The sequence below is a fragment of the Telmatherina bonti genome, assembly GCF_933228915.1.
Source record: "Telmatherina bonti genome assembly, chromosome: 10".
In the NCBI taxonomy this organism is placed as follows: Eukaryota; Metazoa; Chordata; class Actinopteri; order Atheriniformes; family Telmatherinidae; genus Telmatherina; species Telmatherina bonti.
In genome coordinates this window covers 15187755-15197701 of record NC_136628.1, presented here as the reverse complement: position 1 = coordinate 15197701, position 9947 = coordinate 15187755, and positions in this window count along the sequence as shown.

Here is a 9947-nt window from a genome sequence, read left to right as displayed (position 1 = left end):
TCGCCTCGCCCGGAAAATACAAATATGGGCAAAGAGGTGGAGCTGAGAGGGGGCCGTGAGCGTCATGGCAGATGAAGCTAACTCGGAGCTAACAGGAGTTAACCAGCTAACAGAGGTAAGTGGGCTAAAGCTAAGTCACGTTGTTAACTGTCTTAAAACCGCGGTTGTTCCACATTCTTCTGACTTGAAGCCAGAGATTGGTACCTGTCAATCAAAAGGACACGCCCCAAAATATGCCGAACTTCAAGATTAAATTACTTTTAAATGGGCAAGTTAGAAAAAAATTCACTCCCCCCACAGTTATCATGAAGGTAAATCTGACCTATAAACCGAAAATAGATTTTTGTACCAGGCTGTAAACATGTTTATTTCTGCCATGAAGCTGGTCTTTTTAACATGGGAGTCTATGGGGATTTGCTCTGTTTTGGAGCCAGCCCCTAGTGGATGAAGGGGGAACTGCAGTTTTATGCACTTCTGCATAGGCTTCACTTTTAACCACCAGAGGTTGCCGCTTGGTTAGGACACTGGAGAAGAATCTGTCCCTACAACCAACAGCAACACCAGCAACACCTGGTACCAGCTATACCAGGCTACTGATGGGGCCTGGGGATCCCAGAACCAAAGGGTTTGGTAAAGCCCCTGCTGGTTGTGACTGTGAACGGTGTCATTTATGGTGGATACATGTGCTTGATTTTGAACTTTGACCTCTGAAGGTGATGGATCCTTTTTGTCCTCAGACTGTGTTTCAGTTGTGGTATTATATAGATCTAAAAACCCATAAATGTGGCTGACAGGCAGCACAAATCCTACCCAAACAACAGAGTCAGCTGGTATTTGCTGGAGAGCTGCAGCCTGAGTCTGTCACTTAGTTCACTCTGTGGAAAACCTGGATCTGCTTACTTGAAACTTTTGCCTCACCTTCTGATCTTTGACATCTAACTCTTAATTAATTTTACCAGTAAACCTAATTTAATCTACCAGGAACCTTTTAATGACCATGTGTCGGGCACTTCCTGGCATATATTTTTCTACTTGTATGCCAATAGTTAAGGAGGGGGTGTTGGCTGTTGTGGCTCTGACTCCTAAGCAGGCCGAGTGGGGCGCTGGTCCACTCTCCAGTGCACGGTGTATTTATATCTATATAAACTCCAAATTAGACGGGATGGAAGCGGGGCTACCTCCGTGCACCAGGAATGCAGCTGCTAAAGCCATCTTAAAGACGGCACATATTGTAAAGTGTCATCTGGTAAAAGTCCTGACAACACACAGCGTTGCTGCAGTCGTGACCTAAACAGCATTTACGATGAATTCTCTCAGACAAACTATATGAAAAATAAAAATAAAAATAAATGTTTGCAACTGCACAACACATTCAAGAAGGCTTAAACATGGTTGATAATAGAAATCATCTCCCTACAAATTCATGTTAAGTGCAGACAGAGAAGGATAAGAACTTATTAAGTGATCTGCAGTGAACCTCTGAGTAAGCCAGAAGACTTTCCTCTGTATGGGGGTGGTTGTTGTTTTAGACACCCAGAGGAAGGTTTAAAAGCAGGTTTAGCAGTGGTGGAAAAAAAGGGGGTGTTGTTCTTTCTGCCCTGTGTTGGTTATGGGGCTGGAATGTAATTTCTTCTATTCTTGCTGTAAGCACTAACACTGGTCTCTCTCCTCATTCCATCTTCTTACAGGATTGTGGTTTCCAAATCTGCCACCACTGGAGACGCTTCCGGATCCAAAAAAACTTAATCACGCATCTTTTTACAGGGAGTTAACTGTGCTGTTAGTTTCTGTCTTTGCAGGTAACCAGCAAAAAATTTAAATCCTCTTCAGACAAGGTTGTATGACCCTCTGAGTGGGAGGGACTGAAAGTGATAAAGGAAAAATGAACTCAGCTTCGGTGGACATGTCTCCTTCAGATTCTACATGCAACTTTACATGCAGTGATCTGCAGAGTGGATCTTCATCTGATCATTACTTTATTCACTTTATTTAAAGGGACAAAAATGAACATATGAAAATAAATATTTTTTTACTCTGATTAGGCAAGGCAAGGCAAGTTTATTCGTATAGCACCTTTCATGTACAAGACAATTCAAAGTGCATTACATGAAACATTAAAAGCATTGCAGAAAAAAGCATGAAAGAAAATACAAATAACAAAATCATAAAAAATCATAAATTATATTAAAATAATTAAAAGCAGAATTAAGTAAAAGTTACTGTGCAGATGTCATGCATAGGCAGAGAAAGAAATGTTTTTAACCTTGATTTAAAAGTTTCTACATTTAGTGAAAGTTTAATCTCCACTGGCATTTTGTTCCACTTGTTTGCAGCATAACAGCTAAATGCTGCTTCTCCATGTTTAGTCTGGACTCTGGTCTGGACTAGTTGACCCGAGTCTTTGGATCGAAGAGCTCTGCTTGGTTTATATTCTCTGAACATATCACATATGTATTCTGGGCCTAAACCATTCTGGGATTTGTAAACAATCTGCAGGGTTTTGAAATCTATCCTGTGATTGACGGGAAACCAGTGTAACTGATGCGATGTGTTCAGACCTCTTAGTTCTAGTTAAAGCTCTAGCAGCAGCATTCTGGATGAGCTGCAGATGTTTAATGCTCTTTTTAGGAAGTCCTGTTAAAAGACTGTTACAGTAATCCAGTCTGCAGGAGATGAATGCATGGAGGAGTTTCTCCTGATCTTTCTGGGAGACTAAACTTTTAATTCTGTTGATGTTTCGGAGTTGGTAAAAAGCTGTCTTACTGACAGCTTTTATGTGACTGCTGAAAGTCAGATCTGAGTCTATCAACACTCCAAGGTTATAGACTTGATTGGTGGTTTTGAGAGCTCGAGTCTCCAGGTGTTTACCAATGCTGACCCTCTTCTCTTTGCTACCAAACAGAATAATCTCAGTTTTGTCTTCATTTAATTGAAGAAAATCCTCTCTCATCCAGGTGTTTACTGGCTCCAAACATTGGCACAGTAAGTCTATTGGACTGTGGTCATCTGGTGACAAAGACACATAAAGCTGCGTGTCATCTGCATAACTGTGATAATTTATGTTAAAGTTCTGTATTATTTGACCCAACGGGAGCATATACAAGTCGAACAGAGGAGGTCCAAGGACTTACCCCTGAGGTACTCCACAAGTCACGGCCACTCGCTCAGATTCATAGCTGTCAATTGTAACAAAATAACTCCGACCTTCTAAATAAGACCTGAACCAGTTGAGGACCACTCCAGAAAATTCAACCCAGTTTTCCAGCCTGTCCAACAGAATTCTGTGATCTACAGTATCAAATGCAGCACTGAGATCCAGCAGAACCAGAACTGACACTTGACCAGAATCCATATTCAACCTAACATCATTTGAGACTTTGACCAGAGCCGTTTCAGTGCTGTGATGAGGTCGAAAATCTGACTGGAATTTATCAAGCTTTCCACTTTCATTTAAGAAGTCAATAAGCTGATTGAACACAACTTTCTCAATTATCTTGGATATAAAAGAGAGGTTAGAGACAGGTCTATAGTTGTTCATTACAGGCATCCAGAGTCCTTTTCTTTAGGAGTGGCTGAATAGCAGCTATCTTTAGAGACTTGGGAAAAATACCTGATGCCAGTGAGCTGTTGACAATAAGCAGGAGATCGCTTTCTACAGAGGTAAAAACTACTTTTAAGAAGTCGGATGGTATCATGTCCAAAGAGCATGTTGTTGATTTCAGATGCAAAACTGTTTCTTGTATAATTTTTAAATCAATTGTATTAAATTCTGACATAACATCAGAGTTATTTCTAAGTTTTGGTCACAGGCTAGCTTTCTTGTTTGAATATGTGACATTTATATTTTGTCGAATTGTTTAAATTTTTTCTCTAAAAAAGTGAGCAAATTCATTGCATTTCTCAGTGGAGAGGAGGTCTGGGTAAACTGTTTAGGAGGATTTGTAAGTTTTTCTATCATAGCAAACAGAGTGCGGGAATTATTGACCTTCTTGTTAATCATATGAGATAGATACCGCTCTCTAGCCCTGCACAGCTCATTGTTATAATCTCTCAGGCTTTGTTTGTACAGCTCATAACGGATCTAAAGGTTTGTTTCCCTCCACTTACTTACTATTAAATTCCAGTGTGTCTTGAGGAGGTGAATCCTCTGCTTGAGTGAGACCTAATAAATTTAGTTGGTCTATTTACTCTGTTTTATTCATATTTACTTATATGTATTTGTGTATCAACCCTTTAACTTTCACACTAACAAAAAGGCCAGAAGAAAATGTTTCTTTATGTTTTTCTGTTTGTTTTGAACAAAAATAAATATAATGTCTTTTTTGTGTGCAAATGGTTGAGAATTAAAAAATAATAATGTAATCACAGTGAAGAATAGTTAGATATAAAACTGTAGTTTTATAACAAACACTTTGTTTGGGTGTTTTTTAATACCAAAACCAGGTGGTAGACATGGCTCAGGCCATGTGAAATTAAAGAAATTCATCAGTCACTGCAAATTTACCTTTACCAAATTGTAGACCAGGATCTTAAATGGTTTATCAGTTTTTTGGGTTTTTTTTAAATATAAATCTGTGATATGTGTTTGCGAGTCTCTTCACAGTGAAAGATGCCAATTCTTGAGAAGTACAAACAGAGTAATGCCAGACTGGAAATGCTTAGCTCTCTTAATCAAATTGGTAGAAACATCCTTACTGGTCTTGATTATTTTAGTATGTCTTTCATCTAAAAAAGAAAAATTGGTTAAATTTTTCCCACATTACTTAGAATTAAATACACCCAGAAAAGACTTCCAATTAAGCAAAAATTTATAATTTATAATGACTAGTAGACTAAATATCTTTGACCCAACATAAGAATTCAAAGTAGTTTTTTCTGCTGCACTTCCATAAAAACTCCTCTGAGAGGAGCAGACGCTGCCGGGGGCCTCCCTCCTTCACACTGAAGTTACAGGTAGAAGACACTTGAAAATTAATATTTAGAAGCTGGCTCTGTCATGGTCATGTGACTTACAGGCATGAGATCAGAAAGAGGATAAATAAGCTTTTTACCTACAGGATTATTACAATGAGTGGGCATGGTGAGAAGGGTTAGGAAGTGTGAGTAACTTAGCTTAGTTTAGTTAGCGACTACCTTAATTTAGCCTATGCACAAAATCCACATGAGCTTGTATAAAGCTTCTTGAGTTTATAACCACACTGTTAAATATGTTTAATCTCTAGAAGAAATAACAGAGGTTCATCAAGTTCATTTTCCAAGGCGTAACCACATGTGCCCTATTGTTTCTTGATTTTGATCCACTGCCAAGAAACCAAGAAAGTCCAGGAAGTTACTACCTCTGACCAATAAATGATCTGTGAAGCCTCTAAAAACAGAAAGTATTCCTTTAACGTTTCATTTTTTGCAAACATTAACCATTTATTAGGCGATTGACCACATTTGTTTACATCGCAGAGCATACAAAATGCCTCTTCATGCTAGTCCATGAACCACAGTGAGTTCTCCACACCAGCCACCCAATATTAGGCAACATCCCAGATTCATTAAAATCAGTGTTCAACATAAGCATTTGAAAATCCTTCAGTACTGACCTCTTTATATTGTACAACTTATGCGGGTTTAGAAACAAACAAAAAGTTTTAATCCTGCAATATTGTAATAACACTGATTTCTATGGTTAAAAAAATGCAGATTTCCAGGTGTTTCAGTAAGCACAGAATAAAGAATTAAACCCATAGGCTCAATATTGCTTATTAGTTAGGTCTAGACAGCGTAAAAGTTACTGTCTGAGAGAGAGCCCAGCTGTACATCTATATTAAACTCCACATATTTACCGTTTCATCCAGAAAATCAGAAGGATTTCTCCTTCATATATATATATATATATATATATATATATATATATATATATATATATATATATATGCTCACTTCATTATTAATCTGCAAATCTTCTTTTAATTTGATGTATGTGTATACAGTTCTTGAGTATTTGAAAGTTTTTTTTTAATGTTTTAATATTTTTTTAAATAACATCAACCTTCTAACCACAGACCATACATTAAAGCAAAATTTCACAAAAAAAGATTAAAAATATGTGCAAACAATGAGAAAAGTATGGGTTCTCTCCAGGTACTCCGGCTTCCTCCCATCCAAAGACATGCATTTTAGGCTAATTGGCTACTCTAAATTGCCCATCGGAGTGAGTGTGAGTGTGAGTGGTTGTTTGTCTCTGTGTGGCCCTGCGATGGACTGGCGAGCTGTCCAGGGTGTACCCCGCCTTTGCCCAAAAGACTGCAGGGATAGGCTCCGGCTTCCCCGCGACCCTTCATTGGACTAAGTGGTCAGGATGATGAATGAATGAATATATATAATAATAAATACAAAACACTTCAAGGTTCATGTGTGATTATTTATGTTTGGCTTAAATTATTTACCAATTTTTTGAGGTAAAAATTATGTAATTAAAATCCAGTATTCAGTCATATTTTAACACAAGGCTTTCTCAACAGGAAAAAAAAGTCAGCTTCAAAAGTGTGCCAGGTCAGAAAGCAGTCTGACAGAAAATATACTGCAAGAAAAATAACTTATGTGATAGAATGAATTACGTGTTTTTACAGCAAAAATCATTTAATTTAGAAGATGCTCTAAAGTAACCCCAGCACAAAGCTTCGCTTTACATTCGTGCTGATTGCATCCATGTGCTCTTCACGTGTATCCAGTCGCAGTCATCAAAGTCTCTGACTGTGTACACCATGATCCTCTTTATCTGACCAGTAAAATGTGGTGTTAAAGCACATGTTAATGATTACACAGACTGCTATATGCTGTTTCTGTTTAGAAAGACAAGCAGGCCAGTAGATACTAATGCCCTGCATCGTACAGAACCAACATGATCTAAACGATAAAATGTAGACAGTTTGGAAACAGTATTTGCACCATTGCGTTAAATGCTCTCTTCAAAGAAAAAAAGACTAATCTGTTCAGCACTGGTTGATATGAAACAAACAGCACCTGTGTAGCAGATTGTATGGTAAAACCTATTTATTCAGTGTTTGCACATGCAAATGTAGTAAATTAGCGTAGATGTCACAAATAATCATTCAGGATAAACGTGTTTAAAAAAAACAGTCAGGAACAGTGACACTCCAGTCTTAGATCATCTTTATCTTAGGTTTACACTCAAGAACCTAAAGCCAGCTGTGAAATCTGTTTAGAGTCATCAAACATTCAATCAAGCACTGATTGAGGGCTTTTGGATGACTTGTTTAGGGAGGGTGAAAGACCCCAGACCAAGATTAATCTTGTCACACATCAAAGGCTAAAATCACCTCTGAGCAAAAAAGATTGAATATAAAAATCTTGCTATTGGAAACAAGCGTTGACATTCTTTAGTGGAGCTGATCATGTCCCGATTGTTCTCATTAAACCTATTAACAGTTCTGAAATGGGTGTAGCATTCAAGGAAATAGTGGAACAATTTTCAGGAAACAGGACTTCAGCAAGTTAGTTTGATCCACAAGGTTTTAATTTGGCATTTTTATGAACTTACTGTTGAGTTAGCGCAGACTTTTCTGTAGCTAAAGCGTTGTTGATGCATCTAAACAGTATGTTGACTATTTCACTGTCATGAGTATTCAAATAGATTGTGTTTCTTAAGTTGATTTAATTAATACTCCAGACTTATGTATGTCCTTTTAAAAAAGAAATGGTGAGCGTAAATAATAATCAGGATAACATGATTGTTTTATCAAGATTAAGAAACATGAGCATATCCTGCTAGCACGTGTTTGTTTGTTTTGTTTTCTTTGGTTTTAAAGCAAGATTTGCTGTTTTTGCATTCAAATATAATACAGCTCTCTCTGAAAAGTCTGCTTTTCACACTCATGCATGTGTGCTGCACTGCAACTCAAAACTCTGCTCCTCTTCTCACACTGTGTGATGCATTTTCAGACCTTCCTCACATTCACACCGTTCCCATCTTCTGCCAGAACTTTATCTTCTGGACTTGTACTGCATACTCTTGGGCTGTTGTTTGTAGAAACGTAAAAACGGCCCACAGAGGTGCTTTGAAGACAGGAGGAGTTCTTCTACACCAATGGCAGGTTTTGCTTTGCATCATCATGTAATATAGAGAAAATAGAAAATTTAAACAAAGTTAACAATCAAAATACTCTATTGAGGAATTGGTATCAAGGCTTGTTAGTCATTATTAGATGAAATATTATTTTAATTTGTGTTTTCTGTAATTTTATGGGTTGAAGACCTTATAGTTTAACCTCACCATGACATGGTCAAACAAGTAATAAATGGACTGTACTGTTGCTATTTTTTCATCATTTTGACCTCTCAAAGCACTTTTACACTGCAAGCTACATTTATCCTTTCATGGACACAACACTTCTATGAAGTGTTTTTTCACAGACACACCAGCGGGCACACTGAAAGCCAATTCGGGGTTCAGAATCTTGCAGAAACATATCTTATCTGTGGAAGCTGGGGTCGAACCATCAACCTTCCAGTTAACGGATGACTAGTCTCACCTGACCACAACAACTGCTTAGAAGACATAGAAACATTTACTTTCTTGCTCAGAACTCACCTGTGAGGGAGTGACCCTTCTGTCCCTTCAATACTTTGCACATCATGTAATAAAACCCAAACAACTCATATAGATAACTCTCGGATCAGAGTTATATTAGGTTTTCTATTAGCAGAACCAAGTTTTATAAGGTCTTTTCACAACAATGCAAAAAAACAAGACATTTTGAGCGGGCACAGGAGGAGTTTAAGTGACAGCTCCGTGGCAAATGCAGGAGGACTGTCCATGCAACACCAAATTTGAGAAGAGGAGCAGAATTTTGGGTAGAAGTTACACAGATTGGTATGCAGAGTTTTGCCAGTAAACTGCACGATGACAGAGCATCAAAAACAAGGAACCTTCCAATAAAATTAAAAAAACTGGATTCTTGAGCAAAAATCAGGTCAAATTAACTTCAGTAAACTTTCAGTAAACTATGATACCATGTAATTATTTTTCATTAACTCAGCAAATAAAAAATCTAAAAGTTAAAAACAAAATAAATGAATAAATAAAAACACAGTGGAGTCTTTTTCCGTTTGCATGAAAGCCATTCAGCTGCAGAGCCTGCAGCAAAGAGCCCAGTATTTTATGCCTTTCCCCAGAGTATCACTCTGTCTGAGCAGACAAACCTGTATTCATTACCATCTAGTGAACAGCACAAAAATTTAAAGTAAATTAAGGAAATGTGTGTGCATATCAATACACACAATGTAACAGCTGTATTTATTTGAGAAACCTCACATTTGCTGCTGTAACTCTAGGTGTAGCTTCCACAGAGTGGGTGTTTTCGTGGTTTATCTCCAAGATAGTAAAATAAACATGCAATATTTATACAGTTTCTGCTGAACCTTCAACAAAACCAGCCTTGTCTCTAACAGCGTGTCCTAAAATAGTCCAGCAGGAGTCTTAGTGCTACTTAGCAACATTTAGAGTACAGGCACGTGGACTTCTTTGGAGTATTTAAAAGTGTGGAATGTTATTTGGAGAAAATACCATATAGGTGCGGGGGTTGGGGGTGCCTACAGTACAGTAGACGGGCAACTCTCAAGCTTCTGATTATTTTACTTCCACTCAATCAAATCATTGATTGTGGCTCTTTCATTCTTTCTTTCTCTAATCTCAAAGAAATTTAGTCCCTTCTCTGCTTTTAAAAGAGGGTTCATCGACCAGCTTTTTAAGAGTTGTTGTTTTATTCCTTCGGGATGCAGAGTTGTTCTCTTAAGAAGGAGTTTAATACTCACTCCGGACTGGAAATGGAAATTTTTCAATTGTGACTCCATCCCACCGAGGGACTACTTCTTTCCATCCCACAGAGAGCTCAAGCCTTCACCTCTGCTGCACAGCTGCAAACTTGTAGAGGAGC